Raw genomic sequence first — 23,161 nt, 5'->3', positions numbered from 1 at the left:
CCTGCCATGCCTAGACACGCTCCTGGTGCGTTAAGGACCTGGGGACCCCAACAAGTTCACCGTTTTCTCTGGTTCTGTGGGGTGAAGAAGCCCCGCTTTCAGGCAGGGTCTGGGCATGGCTTGCAGGCTGGTCACACTGCACAGGTGCAGAGGCAACAGGCGGGCAGAGCCGACCAGAGCTAGGTTCGAATACCAGCTCTTCCACCTCCCAGCTGTGTGGCCACAGGTGAGTGAGCCCTGAGGCCGTGGAAGGCCTCCTGGCGGGTCCTGGAAGATCACCAAGCGTGAGGCTTGTCTGTGAAGGAGCAGTGGCTCCGGGGCAGGGGAGGGACAGCCCCCAGAGCATCCAGGTGAGGGCAGGGGGCCTGGGAGAAGGCCAGCGCAGTGAGCGAGGCCTCGGGCAGACTCGGGTCAGGGCAGGTGCCTTCCTCAGGGCCCCTGTTACGAGTTCACCTCCTCTGTCAGTGGGGCGCTGATCAGGGGGCTGAGTGGCCGCCCCGGCCAGGCCAGAACCTAGAGCCCCCTGACTGGGCCAGTGGGGCTGAGAAAGGGGCTGGGAGGCCTCAGCTGCTGCCCCTGGGGCACCTCTCGGGCCTGGCCAGGGGCAGAAACAGGACAAGTTGTATGGGGGAGGCGGGAGTGGCCGGGGCAGGGATGGAGTGAGCGTGGTGAGATAGGGTACGGCTCTGTGCAGGGGCTCCGTCCCTCCATCCCATGTCCAGGGGCCTCACCGGTCCAGGGACCCTGCCTGACTGCACTCCTGGTGGCCGCTGCTTAACCCCTCCATGACCTTTGCCCCTTCTCCTGCTCAAGGCTCCTCAAGGCTTAATGTTTACATATATAAATTCAGTTTTCTCCTTCATGGTTTTGTAACTTGCTGAGGAAGGGCTGCGCTAGCCAAGATCATGAAATTATGTGTTCTTAGGGCTCACAGGTCTCCTCGAGTCTTGGCTACCCTTCATTCTGTCCCATTGATCTTTTTTGTCTGTTCCTGACCCTATACCCCAAGGTTATTACAGGTTTACCTGTTGCCCATCACCTCCCACTAGAACAGGAGCTCTGTGGGGACAGAGATTCTTGTCTGTTCTCTTCCACACTGTGACCCCAGCCCTTAGCAGTGTGCCTGGTGCGTGGGTGGTATGCATCGCATGTACGTTGAATGCGGCACCAGGACGTGTGCCCAGAACTCCCAGACCCAGAACTGAGAGGATGTTTAGCAGAGAAACTGTTCACCTCATCTGTCCTCACCCCTGTCTTCCTGGGCTCCCTCCTGCCTGGAATCCCTTCTCCCTTAGCACTCTACGGACCTCTCTCCTTAACCAGGGATAGCTGAAAAAATGCTGACGGAATCTACGCAGCAAAGACGTGTTGCGTGCCTGTGGAGCTCAGAGCTGGGGTGTAAAGATGGGGGGGCTAAAAGGACAATACACTCCACTCTCCCCCCAGAACCAACGTGCAGCCCACTAGGACCTAACAAGGGCAATAGACACCCCGTCTGAGAGATACAGTTCATTCCTCATGACTCACATGTAATTGGCCCCAAATTATTGCTCAGGAGCTCAATCCTATGTAAGTAGCCATTAATTTCCATTATAATTGCTGGAGAGGAGCAGCAGGGTTTCTATTAAGGGATAAGAAAGTTCCAGCCTCAAGCTGCTAATCAATAAAATGAGTGCGTAATTATACACCACAGAGCTCCATAAACTCACTCATCACACTAATAAAATGACACAATTCCTGAGGCAGCAGCGGGGTCATGGTTTTGCCCGTTGCTCTGTGGTTGTGCGAGTTGAGGCCAGTAACAGTCACCCCAGAGCGCATTTGTCCTGAGTGAGGAGCAGTGGGATGGACAAGGCTGAGGGGAAGTGGACACCACGGGACTCGGGACTGTTTGGATGGGGGTTTGGTGGGGAGAGAAGCATAAAGGACACCCCCAAGGGTCTGCCCTGCACACCCAGGCAAGGGTGGACCACCATGGCCATCACAGATCAGAGCAGAAGAGGCCCAGCAGTGGCACTGAGGGGCGAGGATGAGATCTGCTGGGTGGCCTTGTGCAAATCCCGTCCCCACTTTGAGCCTCTGTTTCCTCATCTGTCGAATGGGATTCAGAATCTCTGCCTTGACAGCACCTCTGAGAGTGTGAGCGCACATTAAAAAGTTCATAACCCCATCAACTTAAAACACATGGTGTAATCAATTCTGTCTGACCTAAGTTAAATTAATGTGGCCTGACCCTTAAGTGTTGGGCACGGGGTGGGCACTGAGCCATGTGGCGGTGACTGCGTGATCTTACTTTTCTAAAAATGCTACGAAATATTTTTGGTGATGCAGTCAGGTTCCAAGAGGGCCTGGATCCTCCCTGCTGGGAACAGAGACCCCCACTGAGGGGTCTTTAGACCAGCACCACTGTGTTCCCTTCTAACCATCTTCGGAGGAGCAGTCCTCACAAAGGGCAGCCGTGGATGCCCAGGGTTGATATCAGTGTAAGGAATGTAAAATTAGTCCAGCCTTCAGGACTTCCTTCCTTCATTCATTCATGTGTTCACTCATTCATTTACTCACTCGTTTATTTATTCACTCTAGTTGGGTAGGACCAGCAAAAAAACAAGAACACAGACAAACAAAACTAGAATAAATTGCCTAAGTATTACGAAGAAAATCAAAAAGGGGCTGAGATGGCAAATAACAGGTCCCTACTTTGGATAGGTCATCAGGAAAGCATTTCTGAGGAGGTGATAATCCAGCTGAGACCTGGGTGATAAGCAGGAGGGTACCACGGGCAGAGTGGAGGGGCAGGAATTCCAGGAAGAGGGACGAACACTGGCCAAGGCCCTGAGGTGGGAAAAGCTTGGTGTATTTGAGAAATGACGTGGCTGGAGCAAAATGATGGGGGCCAGAGTGGGTGGATGAGGCTGGGGAAGGGGCCTGGGGCTAGATCTGCAGGAGGGGGGGATTGGGGGATGTGGCAGGGTTGAGGTGAACTGGACAGGTCACTTCCTTCCTTCTGCACAAGTGGGGAGGCCCCAGAGCCAGCCCCTTCCTTGGGTCCTGGGTAGAGCAGAACAAGTCCATCTGAGAATTCAGGAACCTCTGCCCAGGCCCCCAGGCCTCCAGACAGGACCCTCCAGCTGGCCCGGGCTCAGGTCCTGCAGGCCCTGGGTGAGGTGAGACACACGGGTGCCAGCTGCAACCCGCCCTTGGCAAATGCCATTCCAGATTGGCTTGGTGAAAGCAGAACCACAAAATGGTCAGGTCAGCTGGAGGTAAGCAGAGCGGTAGGATTTAGACCACCTGCAAGACTGCTCATGCGCGAGGAGGCCAGCATCCCTGCTCTCCCTGGCAAAGACACAGCCGGGAAAACGAAGAAAGAAATCCCACCTCAAACGCACAACCGAAATATTTCACAAGAACCGCCCCCCCCACCCGTCCCCTTTTTGTCAAGTAAAGGATACACACGGCCTTTCTGCTTGTAACCTGGCCAAGAATAATTTGTGGCAGGAAAGTTTGAGCATTTGTAAAAATAAAATAAAAACGTAAAAAGAGAGAGAGAGGGAGAGAGAGAGCACTTGAGTGTACATTCGTGTGAAACTAAACAGAGGGAAAGTTATTTAGGTGGTAAAATGTCTCTGCGTTTCCCGCCCGCCCCCTGCGCCCTGACACTTGGCCCCCTCCCCAAGTGTTGAAATTGAGATTGCTCGGGTATTTGTTTTGTTAATCTCCTGCCAGGGCCAAGGGGCTGCAGGCTGGGTTTCTTCTTGTTCACGCGGGGCTCCGGCTGCCAAGTGAGTGCCCCCCTCACCTAGCCCTGGGCCGGGGATCTGTGCACCTGTTCCCTGCCCATCTGGCATGGCGGTAGGGCTGGGGTAGGAGGTTTGCCCTCTTGAGAGAGTGCAGCTTTGCCTCACCTCAGACCCCCCAGCTCCTTGAGGGCACCAAATATGAGGACTCACCACCCCGTAACCTCTTGGAGTCATGGAGGTCTGGCCTGCACCCCTGGGTGCTGCTGAGACCTCATGGGAGTACCAGACTCCAGGTGGGGTCTGGTCCAGGTAGAGAAGTTACCCAGATCTGGGTTTGGGTCTTTGTGGCTCAGTTTCCCTCTCAGTAAGATGGGCATCATGTCTCTGTCCACCTCATAGTGTTGCTTATGAGGATGAAGTGAGTTAAATACACAAAATCCTTAGGCCAGTGTCAGGCACATGGTAAGTGCTCATTAAATGTTAGCTGTAGTATTATTATATATTTGCTCTGCTGTCAAAAGATGTCATTTTGGGGCAACAAAGAAGGAAGGAAACAATGCTCATCAGGCCACGCCCCATATCAGGCACTTTTCCGTGAGTGATCTTGCTGCATGCCCAAGATACTTCCCCACACAAAGCTTAATGGCCCCATTTTGCAGGTGAAGAAACTGAGGCTTGGGTGACTCAGCAGGTTAATGACAGAACTGAAAGTAGAGCCCAGGCTTTTCTGATGCCAGGTCAGGAGTTTTCTTCGAAGGCTGAGCCCTGTCTGGGGCTGGACCAGACCAGGAGGAGGGGTTAGATGGTGATGAAGACGATGATGACGATGATGCTTCTGAGTGCTTGTGTGATGGGTGCCGTGAAGCACATTACGTACATTATTGCGGTGCGCTCTCCAGACAACCCTATGAGGTAAGTTTATCGTCCCCACTAGACAGATCAGGAAACTGAGGCACAGGAAGTTGGGGAACCAGTGTCCATTGACCCCGAGCCTCTGGGGCAACATCTGCCTTTGGCTGCTCTGTGTCGTCAGCAAAGAAGCTGGTTCTTGGTGTCTGGCACTTGGTCGAGGCCTCAGACACAGTCATTCCCCATCCCTTATGCTGATCTCGCCCTTTTCCCCAAGAGGTCAGACCATGAGCTCTGAAAGGCTGAACTCAAAGTTCAACTCACTCATTATATAGACAGGGAAACTGAGTCTGAAATGGGGGAAGGGACTTGCCTAAGGGCAGGCAGAGCGAACCAGGTCTGATGGTCCGTGGAGGCCCAGATGGCTCTTGGGGGCACAGTAGGGGACGGGAGGGAGGGAGGAGAGGTGATCTGGCTCAGGACAGAGCCCAGCTGCTGCTTTGAAAGAGGTTTGGGGACGTGGGTAAGAACAGCCTGGGAGGAGGAGATGCACTTCCCAGCTTGGCTGCCCCAGCCCGCCCGCAATCTCAGCCTTCCAAGCCCCTCACCCCCATTCTTGCCCCACCCTACAGGAAACTTCGGGCCTGGGAGCTGGGACCTGGTCCCAACAGTCTGGGGACTGGGGTAAACCCCTTCCTCTTCAGGCATCGGTAAAACGAAGGCCAGTGGCACCCACCTCCCACGGCAGGTGTGAGGACCAGTGAAGTAATGCGAGTGAAAGGCTGAAAACAGAAATGGGAGTTGTTGTTATTTTTATTATTACTCCATCAGATAACTGGTTGGACTGCATTTTTCTCCAGTTGCTCCCCTCTCACCCCCGGGGCCCCAGAGAAACAGCTTCAAACTGTGCTGGAGATTGCTGAGGATACAAATCAGGAAATCTAGATTCTACCCCAGCTCCTGCATGACTTCTGGGTGCTTCGGACAAGATCCTGTTCATGACCCTCTCTTGCTCTTCGTCTCGGCTGACATGTTCTGGCTTGGTCTCTGGAGTTTTGTAGATGGCAACTCTCAGCCTCATGGGGTGTGGGGAGGCCTCCCTGGGAGCAACAGGGAAGGGAAAATCAGGCAGGGATGGGTCCCTGGCACTCCCCGGGTGCCTGAGCCAGTGGGCTTCCTGGGTCTGACTGCGGACATGAATGGTCCTTCCCTCCCCTCCACAAACACTTTGGAGAAGAATTGGCCCATCCCGAGGTCCCATAGTGGTGACAAGTGTCAGTGAGGGGGGATCCCAGTCGGGAGGACAGAGGCTGAACTGATCCAAGAGACTGGCAGGCAGAGGAAGCTGGAAGAGGGAGAGAAAAGCCTTTCCAGGCAGTGGATCTGGGAGCCTAAGGTGGATGCCAGCAAGGGCTAGAGGGACAGAGTGTGCACATCGCCACCTAGGCCCCAAGGAGGGCAGTGCAGCCCCAGCGGGGCTCCCTCCACGTCTGCCTGCCCACCCAGAGCACTCACTGTGCGCCCTGCCTGTGCTGGGGCCTGAGGACAGAGCATGACGCCCACGTGACCCACCACCCCTGTCTTCAGGGTGCTCACAGCATGGACACGGCCAATCTTGGAGTGGAGCTTGGTTTCCTGTCCCTGTTTTCTCACTTACCGGCTGACTGTGTGACCTTGGGCGAGAGACTTAACCTCTCTGGGCCCATTTTCTCATCTGTGAAAAGGGTGACTATTTCCTCTCTTGCAGAGTCACTGGGAGCCTGAAGGAGGACATTGCTTGTGAATTACCCAGCCCAGGGTCTGGTGCATGGTGAGTTTTTTCCAGTGGTCAGTTGTTTTTTTCTTTCCTTTCTCTTTCCTCTACAAGTAAAGGCATAGGATGTTAGGAGAGCCCTGGAAAAGAAGGAACTTACTGCTTGGGGGAGTCAGGAAAGACTTCATGTTGAAGAGAGGGTATTGGAGTAGGGTTATGAGGAATGAATTGAAGTTTCCTGGGCATACCAGAGCTTGGGAAGCAGGAACCATATCTGCCTTGGATTATCCTTGTTTCCCCAATGCCTGGTATATAATAGGACCTCAGTAAATATCTGCTGGATGGGAGGATGGCATTCCAGGAGGCAGAGACAGTATAAGCAGAGACGTGGAGGCATGCCCAGGTCTGGCGTCACTGGTGGACAAGCCACTTTGTCTATCAAAACCTTTGTGCGTGTGAGTTCACCTTCCTGTATCCCCTGGAGGACTGTGGGCACCCCAAGGGCAGGCTCCTGTTGCCCTCGTCTTACTGCCCCTATGGCCCAGCCACAGCCTGGCCCAGAGGATCAGCCCTGGACTTGACGCCCAAACGGATTGAAGGCTGCCCCTTTGGATGACTTTCAAAGTCCTTGTTTGGGGTAAGGTGTGTGTGTGTGTGTGTGTGTGTGTGTGTGTGTGTGTGTGTGTGTGTGTGTGTGTGTGTGTGCTGTGGGAGCTGCCTTCCCATCATCCTCCCCCCTCTTCCAGGGACCCAAGGATAAGGTCCCAACATTTTATCCCCCTTACCGGGACCTTCCCAATGGGCCTCTATCCATTTCTCTGGCCCCATAAATCCTCGTCAGATGATGCTGCGTACTACGAGAAGAGTAAAGCCGGGCAAAGGCGGGGGATATCGGGAGGCTAGGGGCAGAGATTGCTGTTTTAGGTGGATGGTCAGAGAGGGGCCTTCCTGAGATGGTGACCCTGGAGCAGAGAGTCTCTCCTTCATCAACAACCCCTTCAGGCTCTGGGAGCAAAGCCTGTCTCACCCTGCGGGCTGGGCAGGGCATCCCCCTGTGCCCCATGGCCTTTGAGTGCCCCTTCTTCTTGGCTCTGGGCTGCCTGGCCCAGCCACCTTTTAACCATGTGAACTTGGACAATTTGATTAGGCTTTCTTTGCCTCAGCTTCCTCATCTGTTAAATGGGGATAAAATGGTACCTGCTTCCAGGGTGGCTGTGGGCATCCCCTCTGTTCTCACCTGCAGAGGCTCAGGATAGCACCTGGCAAGTCCTCTGTGCGCCAGAAATAGATCTGTATTAGTGATCAGCACGATCCCATTTATTCCATTTTTATTCCTTTGTCCCTCCCGATTCACTGGCCATTGAGTCTTGTCCAGTCCTCTGGAAATGGAAATGGGAGGAACTTCCCAGGGAAGCTTGGGCAAGACTCGGGAGTGAGGCGAGTGCTCTGTAGTCCTTCCAACTGCTGACCGGGAAGTGTGACTAAGCAAGCCCTCAGTTACGTGCCAGGACGGTGCTAAGGCTTTTACTAGCGTCATTATCTCATACAATCCTCTCGACACCCCTGAAATAGTCCCACCCTGCAGATAAGGAAACCCCCTGACTCGGGAGATGGTAACCTGACTCCCAAAGGGATGAGCTGGGATTTGAACCCAGGTCAGCCTGACTCTACACTGAACTGGAGAAATACCTTCCAGCCCACGTCAGTGTAACACTGGCTGAGAGCTCCATCCACCAAGGAGGCCAAAGTTTTATTCAGTACATTGGATCTGAGGGATCCAGATCTGAGGGAGACCGTGTGTGGGCAGCCCTGGCCTTTCTCAAGAGAAGGAGGCACATTGATTGTCGAGCTCATGTGCCTAAATTCAATCCTAAAAAAATTTAGGATTTTTTTTTGAATTTTTGAATTTTATTTTATTTATTTTTTATACAGCAGGTTCTTATTAGTCATCCATTTTATACACATCAGTGTATACATGTCAATCCCAATCTCCCAATTCATCCCACCACCACAGCCCCCCCACCCACTTTCCCCCTTGGTGCCCATACGTTTGTTCTCTACATCTGTGTCTCTATTTCTGCCCTGCAAACCGGTTCATCTGTACCATTTTCCTAGAGTCCACATATATGCGTTAATATACGATATTTGTTTTTCTCTTTCTGACTTACTTCACTCTCTATGACAGTCTCTAGGTCCATCCACATCTCTACAGATGACCCAATTTCATTCCTTTTTATGGCTGAGTAATATTTCATTGTATATATGTACTACATCTTCTTTATCCATTCGTCCATTGATGGACATTTAGGTTGCTTCCATGACCTGGCTATTGTAAATAGTGCTGCAATGAACATTGGGGTGCATGTGTCTTTTTGAATTATGGTTTTCTCTAGGTATATGCCCAGTAATGGGATTGCTGGGTCATATGGTAATTCTATGTTTAATTTTTTTAAGGAACCTCCATACTGTTCTCCATAGTGGCTGTATCAATTTACATTCTCACCAACAGTGCAAGAGAGTTCCCTTTTCTCCACACCCTCTCCAGCATTTGTTGTTGGTAGATTTTCTGATGATGCCCATTCTAACCGTTGCGAGGTGATACCTCACTGTAGTTTTGATTTGCATTTCTCTAATAATTAGTGATGTTGAGCAGCTTTTCATGTGCCTCTTGGCCATCCGTATGTCTTCTTTGGAGAGATGTCTATTTAGGTCTTCTGGCCAGTTTTTGATTGGGTTGTTTGTTTTTTTAATATTGAGCTGCATGAGCTGTTTATATATTTTGGAGATTAATCCTTTGTCCGTTGATTCGTTTGCAAATATTTTCTCCCTTTCTGAGGGTTGTCTTTTCATCTTGTTTATAGTTTCATTTCCTTTAGGATTGATAAGATAGATAGATGATAGATAGATAGATAGATAGATAGATAGATAGATAGATAGATAGAGGATAATTCCACACGGAGGATCACTCTGCAGTGGTTCTGTGATCAGCTTTGTGAGTTGGACCTGTGAGCATCAGCGGGTCCGCAGGCGGCCTCAGTCCCACAAGGCCCTCATGAGCCAGTCACTGAGCTACAGTGGTCCTGCAGTTAAAGACACTGGATTTTCATACTGCCCAGCCTCCAAACAAGCCAACTAGTTTATCTGGTTGCCAAAGAAAGAACAAACCACACAGAAGGGAAAGCCCACTGGCTGGAGATGATGTGCTGCCTCCCACGCAGACCAATCAACTGTGACTGTCACTGCATGGGCCCCGACCTTGGCACAGAAGTCCTCCAGGTGAGGGATGTTGGGGGATGAGCGCCTGGCTGAGGTCATGAAACCTGGCTTGGGCCTCCTGTGACCTTGGTCAAGTCCCTTCTCTTTCCTGGGCCTCATGATCCCGCTCTGGGAGTGGAGTGGTAGCAAGAGTGGGTGATCTTGCTTCCAGCTCTAACATTGCGTGCAACCAGCCATTCACTCAGTCAATGGACATTGACTGAGACCTGGGGGATGGGATTCGTCATGTGAGGACCAAGAAGAAGAGCATGCGAGGCAGAAGGGATGGCAGGTGTAAAGGCCCTGGGGTGAGCCTGAGGTTGGCATGACTGAGGAACAGAAAGAAGTCCAGAGTGACTGGGGTGGTGGGCAAGGGGGTGACATTGTATGAGATGAGGCAGGGAGGTGAGCAGGGCTGATGGTTCTCAGCCAGGGGGGAATCACCCACCCCAGTGAGTGATTTTTTGGTTGTCACAGGATTGGGGTACATGCCGCTCCTATAACACAGGAGTCCCACACAATACTGATATTTCCTCCATCAAGACAAGACAGAATCCTACCTCATACCTATCAGCATGACTACTGTCAAAAAAACAGAAGTCAACCAGAGTTGGTGAGGATGTGGAGACATTGGAACCCTTGTGCACTTTGGTGGAAATGTAAAATGGTATAGGTGTTATGGAATAGAGTGTAGCAATTCCTAAAATATTAAAAATAGAATTAACATGCAATCCAGCAATTCCACTTCTGGTTATATATCCAAAAGAACTGAAAGCAGAACTCAAAGAGATACTTGTATACCCATGTTCATAACATCATTATTCACAACAGCCAAAAGGTGGAAGAGACCCAAATGTCCATCGATGGATGAATGGGTAAACAAAATGTGCTATGTCCATACAATGGAATATTTCAGCTTTAAAAAGGAAGGAAATTAAGATACATGCTACGACATGGATGAACCTTGCAGACATTATGCTAAGTGAACTAAGCCAGTCACAAAAAGACAAATACTATATGATTCTACTTACATGAGGTATGTAGAATAGTTAAATTCATAGAGCCAAAGAGTAGAATGGTGGTTGCCAGGGCCTAGGGGGTGGGGGAATGGGGAGTTGTTGTTCAATGGGTGTGGAGTTTTAGCTGGTGAAGATGAAAACGTTCTGAAGATTGGATGCACAGTGATCTAAACGTACTGAGCATGACTGAACTGTACACTTGAAAATGGGTAAGAGGGTAAATTTTATGTTATGTGTATTTTAACACAATTTAAAAACCCCCAAATATTAGATCATCTTTTCTCCTTGGTCAAGAGTTTGGATATTTTTCTAAGAGTAATGGGAAGCCATTGGAAGGAATTGCTATAATTTTGTATATAATTTGTTATTTGTTTTGTCGAATCACTCTGGCTGCTCTGTGGGGTAAGGATGCTAGGGCAGCAGGAATGGATGCAGGAAGACAGAGGAGGCTGGACAGGCATCCAAGAGAGAAAGGGTGGCTTGGTCCAGGCCAGTAGCCACGGACGTGGTGAGAAGTGGGTGGATCCAAGAGCGACAGTGGAGGAGCGTCAATAGGACCAGCTGATGGATTGGATGGGATGGCAAGAGGAGGTGTCCCTTGTGACCTTCGGCTCCCTGGGCAGGTGTTCTCTGCACTTTTATTACATGCTTGGCACATGCTGGAGAGATGACAAGGGGCTGGGGGACCAGTCCTGTGGGAAGTTAAAGTCTGACCACGTCATATATGGGCTGGGCCAGACAACTGAAGGCTTGGAAGGATTTCAAGACATCATCTTGTCCATCCTCCTGCCTCCAGACCAGACATAGACTCACCCCTCTCCCTAAACCGCATCTCCAAGAGAAGACGCACTGGGGGATCTCAGACCTCCCCCAGGTGTCCACGCTGGGGGTTAGTATACTTCACCCTGGTGAGAGGTTTTATCGTTTCCGAAGCCTGGTCACGGCTCCAGTCCATTTGATCATCTTAGTGTCCCCGAGGGGTTTGCAGGGAAGGTCTGCCCCCCTCGCACATTTGAGGAAACTAAGTCTCAGAGAAGCACTGAGTCTCAGCCACGAGGAGGTGTGCAGCTCTCTTGACGATGTGTCCATTCTTGGCTTTAAAAACAGACGTGCAGGGGCAGCAGGGAGTTACGGGGAGGTGCCCGGCTGTGGGAAGCCAGGCAGGGGGAACTGGGTGATGTGAGGGTGAGGCAGGGTCCTTACTGTAAAGTACGGGCACAATGGCGGCCTTAAAGTGACAGGAGAGCGTTTCCCTGTTTTTCTCCAAGCAGAGGGCAGGGGATTTCTGAGCCTCCCATCTGCAGCCTCCTCCCGAGGGGGCCCTGGAGACCACCCTAGACCACCCTGGCCCTGGAATGTAGCCTTCTTCTGACAACCCGGAAGCCACTGACTCTCTCCAGCAACCTGACAAACCCAGGCGTCCTGGGCGGGTCGGCTGCGATTCTCTCCGAGCGCACACATGATTGGCCCCCTCCCGCGTTTGGAGAGCACAGATGTGGGGATCGGAGGTGCTTCTAGATGCCTGACTCTCATCTCCGCCCTTTCAGCCAAGTCCAGGAATGTGTCTGGCTGCAGACAATTGGCGTCATGGCTGCAAACCAGAGACTTCCAGGGCTGGGAGTAACCGAGGGGTCCTCCCATCCATCCTCTTGCCTTCATGGGGGATGTCCCCCCTCCTCCAAAGGCCAACCCGGCCAAGGGGAAGGCTGTCTTTTTCCCCACAGAGCTCCTGTCCCCTCCCTCAGGCCCTCCTTCCCGTGGGGAGCGGCTTCCAGCCAAAGACCTCTTCCTGAGATCTGCGGATTCGTTGCTTCTGCCTGCCCCGCGCGTGCACCCCCCTCCCCGACAGCAGCAGCACCTCTGGGAGCCTCTCCACCTCCACTTTTGGGTCATTGATTTGGGAGGGGTTTACCTGGGGTGCAGGCCTGGCCACTGGGAGCTCCACATTCCCCTCGTCTGAGGGTTGCCTTAGGGGTGGGCATGAGACTGAAACAAAGCCAATCCGATTAAATTCTGGGATTTCTGCTGCAGTGATGAGGAGAGAGGTGCTCTCTTTCAGCTGAGGTTGCTGTCAGGATGGAAGCCCAAAGCTGCCATCGTTTGAGGAGAGACGGATACCTGCCAGCAGGAGCTGGGCACCTGGATCCAGCCATGTCTGAAGCCAGAGACCCATGGACATTTTAGTTATGTGAGCTAACGAATTCCCCTTCCTGCTTGCTAAGTCAGTTTAAGTTGGATTTCTGTTATTTGCAGTGAAAGTGCAGCAAGCCCACCCCAGGTCCTTCCTTCTGTGCAAACTCTTGTCCTTCAGCCTTGCCTGCGGTGGGGCCAGTGGGTCTCTGCTCTGCCCTTAGCAGGAGATCCCTACATCTCCCTGAGTCTGCTGGCCTATCGCTGCTCAACATCTGTGTCTCCAGTTGGACCCACCCTGTTCCTCTCACTGTTTTCTCCTTGGGTTAATGTGATTCAGAATTCTTTCCATTACAAGTGAGAGCAGCCCACATCACATTGGCCTGAGTGAAAAGGGAATTTGACGGCCCAGGAAGAGGCCAGAGGAGGACCTGGGGGTCTGAAACCAGGGCTCAGGGCCACCAGGATTCTCTGTGCCCATCACTCACCTCTGCTTGTCTCTGCTTCCCTTCGGGGTTGGCCTCATTGTCTCCCTTCTGTGGCACTTGGCCAGCAGCAGCCCAGCCTGGCAACCTCAGTCCAAAACAAGAGAGCTACCTTCTCCGGGATCCATGTCAGTCCCAAGGAAGGACTTTGACTGGCCTTGTTGGGGTCATGTGCCCACTTTTGGACCAATCACTGCTGCCAGGTCAGTGGGGTGCAATCATTGACCAACTCTGGGTTGTGTGATTTTAGTGATTGATGGAGTCATGTTGGAGGAAGGGCAACTTCCCAGAGGAGATGGGGTGGCTGTTATTGGACAAAGGAAGCCATATGGGGGCTGCTGGACAGAAAGGAGCAAGTGATACCTGCCTCAGCCACCACTACCATCACCACCATTGCCATCTGCCAATATTAACTGAGTCCCAGTATGGGCCAGATTCCAAGAGGAATCCATTCATTCATTCATTCATTCATTCATCATCATGCATCAACCCTGCACCAAGGCCTGAGCTAGAGACACAGTGATGAGACAAGTGTCTCTTGTCTCACTCACAGATGGGGACTCAAGTCCTAGTTCAGCCTAGAGGGCAAGAGCATTAAACAAGCCCTTACATTTCCCCGAGGTCAGAGCATCAGGGAGGGCTTCCAAGCCTTAGCTGTCACTAAGCAGAGACCTAAGGGAAGAGCAGGAGATAGCCAGGTGAAGAAGAAGAAGATGTTCCAGGAGAAGTGATACTGGGAGGAGTGGAGCTTCTGCACCGTGGTATTCATGTGATGTGGGAACACAGGGCATGAACCCATTCATTCGCCTGTTCCTTCCTTTACTCAGCTGGTGCCAGCTGAGCACCAGGGACGGCCTTGGTACTCGGCTGGGCGAACAGCCACGGCCCCTTCCCGCAGGTGCTGGCGAGGGGGACGTGGGCTGTGAGAGGTGGCAGGACAGAGAGCAGCTTGCTTGGTGGGAGGATGGTGAGGGACTGCGGGAGGAGGTGCCGTCCACACTGAGTCTTGACACGAAGAGCTCACAGGTGGAAATGAAACCACAGGCCCCTTGTTCTCAGAGCTGGCGCCTCTAACACTGTCTCCAGAACCACCAGTGTCCTCGCACGGCCTCTCACCGCTGGGGAAGCCTGGCTCCAACATTCTTGGGTCGGAATGGGTCTTGTTCTCTTTCCTCTGCTCCGCAGAGGTGTAGGAGGAAGATGTTCTGAGTGCTGATGGGGAGGACAGGAGGTGGACCAGCCTGGGGAGGGAGGCTAGGACATGTGGGCTGGGTCTGGATTTGAAGTTAGGAGATGAGATGCAGGTCCTACTTCAGCCACAAACGCAACGCGTGACGTTGGCCGCGTGATCCCGCCCCTCTCCGGACCTCAGTGGATTCCTCTGTTTACATGGAAGAAGCCCATACATGGATCTTGATAGGGCGTCCTTCCAGTTCTGATATGTGGGGTTGGCTCCTGGGCCTCCAGCCCCTGCAGCGCCGGCGATGTCTTCGTGGACCGGGAGGGGACGGTGGAGGTGAGGCTGCGCCGGGGCTCCTGGCTCTCGGCCGCGCCGCCTGCCGCCTTCAGGTCCTGAGTCATCTTCCGGGCAGCGAGTGACCTCTCCGTACCCCTGTCTCCCTCCAGCCCCGTGACCCTGGGCGGCGCGCAGGACCAGGCCGTCCCAGGCGGGCGGCACGGTGGAAATCACAATATTGACCCAGCACGCAGGAAGTGGGGAGGACAGGCCGCCAGGGTTCCGGGCCTGGGGGAGACAGCTTGCTGAGTGATGAGCTTGGAGCCAAGCTCTCCCTCCCTCCTGGGTCACCGTGCTGCCTGCCCGCCCGCCAAGGCTATTCCCGCCCCCCCAACTCCAGGGCCCCCTCCCCGGACCTCCCTCCTACACATTCCCCGGGCCCAGGCCCGGGAAGGGAGCTGCTGGTGAGCGCTGCGGCCTCAGGCCCTCTTGGGCCCCCTGCCTTCCTCCAGATGAGGCGCAGGCTCCCCTGGGCTTCCCAGCTTCTGCGGGGCCAAACTGGGACTGCACCCTCACGGGCTGCTGGTCTTTGGAATAGCCCTGCTTCCCACGTAATGAATGGGGAAACAGGCTCAGAAAGTTCCTAGCCAGTCACATCAGAGCCGGGCTTCAAACTCAGGTCTGTCCAACTCCAGAACTCTGCCCAGCACCCAGGAGTCAGCTACCCTTGGTAGTGACAGCGGCGTGAATCATAAACCACTAACTGTGTGAAGCGTCTGGTCTCACTCGGGCCTCCCGAGAGCTCCATGAGCGGTTCAGTTATTCACCTGGCTTTCCAGAAAGGGGGAGTAAGGCTCAGAGGTGGTAAAATAACTTTCCTAAGGACACAGCTAGTAAGCAGCAGGGCGGGGATTTGCTTATGCTTTGTCTGTCCCTCCAAGCTATGGGGCAGGAGGGGCCCATTCTCAAAGGTCTGCTCAAGTGCTGCCACACCCCCATCAAGCCTTAGGAGCACATTCCGGATCTGTGTTCCCGTGGGTACTTGTATTTGCAAAGGGCTTCCCTGGGGCAGCCCAGCCCAAAGCCTTGCCCTCCCATAGTGGAACTCTAGGTGGGTGTTGCTCGGAGGGCTGGGTCATGGAACTTGGAGGTGACCACCCAGCCTGCTGATGGGTCAGGCTGGACCTGGAAGTCCTGCCATGTGGGAAGCAACCTCTAGGCAGGCAGTGGGGGGCAACAGAAATACTCCCGGGCTTGGAAGTGGGAACCTGGGGCTCTTTCCTACCTCTCAGGGTCTCCTCATCTAGAGAAGGGCTTGGGGGGGCCATTTGAAGGTCTGCTCCCCAACACCAGAAAGTGGGGAGGAGGTTTGTCTCCTGTTACTCCCAGCACCCTTCCCATGAGCTGGGTGTGGGTGGGGACAAGGCTTCCATGTGCTTTCATGGGACTCAGCTTGGATTTTATATCCTGGGCTTGCTCGATGTGGAGTCACCCATCAGAACCTGCCAGTGTGCTTATTCCAGGCTGCTGTTGAGGACGTTTGATTTATTGCATGGCCCCGCTAAAGGGACCACAGGAAAAATTCACTTAGAATTCAGTGTAGGTGATTTGTGTGAAGTCTGAGAAACTGGTATAATTTTATTTTACAGACACCGATTGTGTGTTTACATGTGTGTGCACGCCTGAGTGTTTACTTCTTTTCCTTGCCCACCATGAAGCTCAGGGCTAAAACTGTAAAACACAACAGTGCAGGACCCCCTGATCCAGCTCCTTCCCCTGCTCTCCTCCACTGGCTCCAACTTATAATAATTATCATTTGTTGAACACTTACTGTGGAGCAGGTAAGATACAACCCTCTACTAACCAATTTCTCGTTTCCTTTGTACCAAGGTGGAACCTGACTTTCAGGATGCGGACAATGCACATCATGGATTGCATTGATTAGTGATGTCTGCTATAGGCACAGGAAGGGAAGTACTGGTGCAGATGCCTCATATTTGCCTTCCCTCATTCATACAGTGTATAAAATTGTGTGTATGCCTATATCCTATTTAATCATATGAAATTTCATAATCTGCCTTTGTGGAACAAAGCTTTGTATAAATAAATAATGATAATTCATTACAAATAATGATTAGGTGCATTCACATAGGTTATATGACTATGTCCTCACCATATCCCTGTAGGAGAAAACGAGTGGGTCCTTACAGAGGCAGAAACTCAAGTTCAGGGTCAGGACATCTGCTAGCTCATAGAGCACCTTTGTATGTATTAGAAAAATGTGCCCCTCTGAGTGATTGCTGCTTGGTAAGCAGAGCACACGATGGATTCACCTCGTCACCCCAGATGCCCTTGTTCAGTGCACACTCTGAAACACCACACACAGCAGCCCCGTTCAGTATCTTGCCAAATCCCACAGATGTATCCCCCACTCGAAATTCAGTGCTCATTTGACTGCACACAGCTCACAGACCGCATTCTGGGTCTTGGACACCCGTTCAGGCTCCAGGACAGATGGTATTTGGTCTGAGGCTGAGTGAGGGCGTGGAAGGAAGAGCAGCGTTAACAACTCAGCCTGTGTTTGTGCCACAAACAAGCAAGATCACTTCTGGTGCCTGCCCCCGCCTGCCAGGTTCCGGCGACGATCCTGGGCTATGAATAGTCCCAGTGAGGCCCTGTCGGAGGACCTGCTGGACTCCCCCAAGGCCCCGTCTTCAGCCTCCACCCCCAGCTCGCTGCTGGGAGGTCAGGGCTGAGGCCTCCTCTTTGGCGCCTCCATCCTGCACGTTTCTTCCCACTCACTTTCCGCCGGGGGTTACCGCTGGGGTTGGGCTTCTGCACACCGCTGTCGCTTAGGCACCCACACGGGAAGCTTGAAAAACATCTCTCTGAAAGCAGAGAAAGTGTGAGCCTTCGAGAAGGAGGGTGTGGAAGGAGAGAGGTCCTCGGAGGAGGGGAAATTTACAGCATTCATTTGGCTGGTTCTGAGGACATCGTGAAGCCTGTGTGGACTGCCGGCCGGAGCTGAGCCACTGGTACTTTGCTGCTTAAAATTGGATGTCAACGCTTCGGTGCCTCTGGAGGTCGCCTCCACCACCCCCTCCTTTGACAGATGAGGAAACTGAGGCCCAGGCCAGAAAGTGACTTGTCTGAGCCCGTACAGCGAGAGAGCCCAGGCACTGACCAGGCAAGCAGTGAGTGTTTGCTAAGTTCTCTGGGCATCACATCAGGGGGCTCAGAACAGGAGCAATGTTGGGGGCTGCTCGGCTTGGCTCCACTAACCAGCAGCCCGTGATGTACCAGGCTATTTCCTCGACACTTCACAACCACCCTGTGAGGACAAAGTTACTATTCACTTTACAACTGAGAAAACTGAGGGTCAGAGAGCCTGAGTCACTTGCTGAAGGTCACACAGCATCATGGAGAAGGAGAAAGCAATACGTCGTAGTGGTTGGGAACACGGCCTCGGAATCCAACAGTCCTGAGTTCTGTTATCACCGCCCACTGATCGCGTGACCTTAGCCAAGTTACTTGTCTCTTTGAGCCTCAGTTTCCTCATCTGTAAAATGGGGGTAATAACTATAAGGCTGTTATGAAGAATCAGTAGGATAATGTATGGGAGGTGCTTAGCACTGTCTTAGGATGTATTATGTTCAGTAAGTAGTGCCAATGTCAGTATGATTATCACTACCAACATTATTAGGCAGCTATAGCAGACATTTGTTGGGTTGGTTGCCAGAGTTGGTTGTTGGTGAATGGCCCCTGCCCTTTGTGTGTCATCTTGGTGGTGAAGGTGGCAGTGGGGGCTAATCCTAGGTGCTCCCCTCCCTCCCCCAGAATAGAGGGAGCCACCACCATTGTCTCCCTCCCCTGGTGTAACATACGACCCCGAGTTGACCAGGTGACAGTGCTCTGCTGAGTCTTTGAGTCTTGAGTGGTGGTTCAAAACCAGTCAACAACAGTCGAAAATTTTTTTCTTTCTTTTGTGTCATGGTTGTAACGATGTCCTTATCAGCCTTTTCCTGCTACCAGATGCTCATTTATTTATTCAGTTGGTGGCTAACCTGGGAGCACCGCCCCAGGCCAGGCACAGAGGTTGGGGGCCCTGGGAACAGCGATGCACATGACCGGCAGAGTCCCTGCTCCCCCCACTCCCAGCCTTCCTGAGCCCCCAGGGACCTGCCACTCCTGAGCTCCTTTCTCCCGCCTCATGTCGGCTCAGAGCAGCCTGTTCTCTTTCTAGTTCCCTCTCTGCTTCTGTCAGCCTGAGCCAGAGCCGGGCAGTGGCAGGACTGCACCTCAAGCCTCACTGTCTCCCGAGTCTGGGTGCTTCTCCTGGCATTGCCCTGCTTCCTGGTACCCATAGTTATCTCAGTACCCGAGCCCTGGGGGCCCTCAGAGTACCCTGGGGAGGACCAACCAGGTCACAGGATTCATCTGAGAAGAACAGGGTTTGACCAGGCCTTTGAGATGCCACCAAATTGCCCGACAACGGTGGTTTTCAAGCTGTGTCCCTGAAAGCCTTGACGCTCAGTAGAGGTATGTCAAGGGTTGTCGGGATTTGGGAATGGTTGGGGGCCAGCTGAGTGCAAGGGTTCACCTCCCTCCCCTGCTACCACGCCTATTTTAACCAGAGTGGCTTTATTTAGTGTAATATGTAAGAAGCACGGGCTCTGGAACAATGCTGCCTGGGTTTGAATCCTGTATGCATGACCTACAGGATTGTATGACCTTGAACAAGTCCTTTAATCCCTCTGAGCCTCAGTTTCCCCATCTTGAAATGGGAATGAAGATACTTCAGAGAGTTGCTGTGGGCTTGAAAGAATGTGTGCCACAAAATGCTTAGCAAAGCACTAGCCTGTGGTGAACAGTATGTTTAATAACATACCAGCTACTGTTACTACTTACTTCACATATTCAGTTTCAATGGAATATTCCATAAGGAAAAAAAAAGGTCTTTTTTTTTTTTGCTCAAGAAATGGTTGAAAATATCTGCCCCACATGCTCACCTGGGCATGATCCCCTACACTTGCCTGGTTCTGGAGTCTTTCTCCAGCACAGTTCCCCGCCGTGGAAATTTCCAGCTCTCAAAATCTGCCCTGGAATGTGTGAGGAGCCCTTCCTCACTGGTGCTCATATTCTGAGCCGTTTCAGGGCGTCTGGCTATGTGGCCATGTGCAGAAGCAGGTGGCAGCTGCCCTGCCATGGGGCTGAGCTCTGTGGGCAGCCGGTTTCTGGTCTTTTCCGCAAGATGGCCCTTCAGCGCAGGTGTTTGGTCAGCTTTGTTGGATCGAGCTTCTCCCTGGCCCTTGCTGCTCTGTTCCCATCCCCACATAAGGGACACCTCCCCCAAACCTTAGAGGAGAGGAAAAGACTCTCACTGACCCCCTGCCCAGCAAGGCACCTCCTTCCCAGTTTGGTCTTGGGGCGGGAGATTTGGATAGCAGCTCCCAGCTTCCGGAGAACAGTCCAGCCCTGTTTGCCTCAAAACTTGCCTTTTCCCTGTCTTTGGCCAGAGGTTGTGGCCAAGGGGTCCTGCTAGTGGGTTAGGACACTTCCGGCCTGTGTCCACCTGGGCTGAGCCTCTTGCACTGACATAACTGAAACTTGAGAATGCCACAACCTAATTTGTTCCGTGAAGTGAGTGGAAAGGTCTGGAAGTCTGAGGCTCTTGTCCTTGTCCCAAGCGTTTTCCTTTGCTGGCCTTCCATTCCCTTGTCTGAAATATTTATGCATTCGGGAAGCAGAGCTGACCCCTCGGCCTGTGCCAAGTTCTGTGTCTGGTGCTGGGATGTAAAGATGCCCCACCTGGGTCCCCACTTTCCAGGACTCAAGTTGAGTGGACAATCTGATGTGCAAATATGTCCCTGCCAAGGGCAGTGACGTAGAGTGGAGTTGTGGACATTGAATTGGAGAAAGAAAATTTTGTAACCATCAAGCATCATGAAGAAGGGTGAGAAGATGGGGATATTTAAGAGAAAGTCTCACCTTTAATGGTGAGGAGTCAAGAGATATTGTCTAAAGTTGACACACGAAGAAATAGAAGTGTTATACATATGGATATATATGGAGGAAACAACCAGAAGAACTAAAATAAGAAATCATGATAATCAGTCCTACTGAGTGTTCACCACATACCAGGTGTTGTTCTAAGTGTGCATCGATTCACTGAATCCTTGAACAGTCTTACAAGGTAGATGCTATCATCATCACTCCCATTTCATGGATGAGGAGACTGAGGCACAGAGATGTTAGTAACTGTAAGGGGTGGGTACTGGATGTAAACCCTAGGATGTCTGACTCCCAGAGGCCTTAACCAACTCTTAACCATCAAAAATTTGTGCTCTCAAAACTTCAAAAAAGTTTTCTGGATGATGTAGCTGGAGTGGGGAGAGAGGGAGAGACCATTTCTTTTATTTCTTTGCTCTTTGCTACTAATACATTTGTTACCATTTGCATGAATTACTTTGTTTCAACACATATACAAGTAAACAACAAGGAGCACTAACTGTGAAGTCAGACAGAGATGGTTCCTGTCCTGGCTTTACTACTTCCTGGCTGTGTGCCCTGGAATAAAGTATTTAATCTCTCTGTGCCTGTTTCTTCCTTTGGAAACTGGGGGTGAAAAAATGCTGATAAAAGTGGGGAGGTCTTAGTAAGCTCATGTATGTACAACACTGAGCACATGGCCTGGCCCAGAGCCAGTGCTCAACAAATGTCTGCTTCTATTAGGCACAGAGCAGGGGAAGCAACTCCATCGGAGGGAGCCTGGGAAAGCTTCCCAGAAGAGGTTGTGTTTGAATTGGTTCTTAAAGGATGTATAGGAGTGCTCTAGGTGGAAGGGCGGTTCAGGCAGAGTGAGCACGGAGGTTCGGGATAGTGTGGGGTGTGGGGACCCGCATACTGTTCAGGAGGCCTGGAAGGTCAGATGGGAGCTGGTGGGAGAAGCATGTGGAGGTCAGACCTGGGAGGATTGAAGGACCTTATCATGTAGCTCCTTGAGGCTGAGTTAAATTTATCCCAAGGACAGCAGGGGCCCATGGAAGGGTTTGAGTAGGGGTGGGGTGACCTGGTTGGCTTTAAGTTGTAGAAAGACAGCTCGGCTGCCACAGGGAGAATGGGCAGGAGGGGAGACCCCGGAGTCCCTTGCTGTCGTCCAGGTGATGAGGCCCAGAAGAGGGAGACGGGATGTCAGCAGTGCCCTCCGACCTGCGCCCGGCAGTCTCCTCTTTGGTCCCATCTGGTCGGGGTGGCCGGGATGACCTCCACCTCACAGCTCGAGGCCGCTGCTCTGAAGGCCCGCGGAGCTGGCTGGAGAAGAGGCCGATTCCAGCCTGCGAAGGGGAAGCAGAAATATTTGCTCAGCTGCAAAGACAAGCTCACGAGTCTTTCCTTCCACAAGAAGGGGGAAGACACTGGCCTGGGTTGGGGTCCACCACGGTCCTCCCCCTGCTCTCCAGAGTTTGCCCCTCCCCCGTCATGCCTTGGAGCCATCCAGAAAAAGGGTCCTTCCTCCCTGAGACAAGCCCTCTGAGGTCTGAAGTCAGCAACTGTGACCTCTTTTTCCTTTTCTTCTCTCATCACACACACCCAATTCTTTCATCTTTCCTCATGTGATGGGGCCTGACCTTTACTTTTATTTTTAGAGAAAAGTCCAGATTCAGCAGTCATTGATTCCAATCTTTTTTCAGCTGGCTGACACAGACAAGGCACCATCAGGGTTTAGAGCCAGGGCTTTGATGTGAGGTGGCCTGAGCTTGAATCTGTTTGGCTGCCTCTCTGCTGTGTGACCTTGGGCAAGTCACTTAATCTCTCTGAGTCTCACTGGGCCTCTTCTCTAAATAGATACTCAGAAACCCTTTCTCAAAGGATTGTTATAAAGATTAAATGAGCAAATATGTCTAAAGCACTTGGACAGAGCCTGGTGCATAGTAGGTGCTCAATAAATGGTAGCTCTTATTTTCTGTGTCTCTGGACACCTCAGTATGGTTTCATTTTCCTCTGACACCATGGTCCCAGGCAGCTGTCCACTCGTCAATTGTCGTGACCTTGACTTCTGGGTGGGCAAACACCAAGATGGCCTCAGTGATCCTTGCCTCTTGCTCTGATGCCTTGTGTCATCCCCTCCCCTCGAATGGAACTGGCTTCTAACCAACCAAGTACAGCAGAGGTGATGGGATATCACTTCCATGATGATGTTACATGAGATCCTGGCTTGCTTCTTGCTAGACTCTCTCCCTTGCTAGCTTGGATGGAGCAAGCTTCCATGTCATGAGCTGTCCAAGGTGAGACCTGTGTGGTGAGAGCTGAGGATGGTCTCCACGGCCAGCAAGACAGCCCAGATGGAGCTGAATCCTGCTGACAACCATGTGAACTTGGAAGTGGATCCTTCTCCCACGATGAGCTCCCTGCCCCGGCTAACACTGTGACTGCAGCCCTCCAGGGGACCCAGCTAAGCTGTGCCCAGACTCCTG

General features: G+C 52.3%; 1 long non-coding RNA gene across 4 annotated transcripts in view; it reads left to right on the top strand.

Annotated features, from left to right (window-relative positions):
* Positions 1 to 538: 538 nt before the first annotated feature.
* LOC309646161 overlaps positions 539 to 23,161 on the top strand; it is a 38,213-nt gene continuing 15,590 nt past the window's right edge. For 3 of the 4 annotated variants that reach the window (XR_014255197.1, XR_014255198.1, XR_014255199.1), the window contains exons 1-2: positions 539 to 4,652; positions 6,337 to 6,399. This is a non-coding gene — a long non-coding RNA (uncharacterized lncRNA). Of the gene's footprint in view, positions 4,653 to 6,336; positions 6,400 to 12,675; positions 13,435 to 16,577; positions 17,395 to 23,161 lie in introns of those variants that run through there. The other variant, XR_014255200.1, reaches the window with a different exon arrangement.

The sequence above is a fragment of the Balaenoptera physalus genome, assembly GCF_965194825.1.
Source record: "Balaenoptera physalus genome assembly, chromosome: 1".
In the NCBI taxonomy this organism is placed as follows: domain Eukaryota; kingdom Metazoa; phylum Chordata; class Mammalia; order Artiodactyla; family Balaenopteridae; genus Balaenoptera; species Balaenoptera physalus.
The sequence above is the reverse complement of the archived record's forward strand: the minus strand, read 5'-3'. Positions and strand labels throughout refer to the sequence as shown.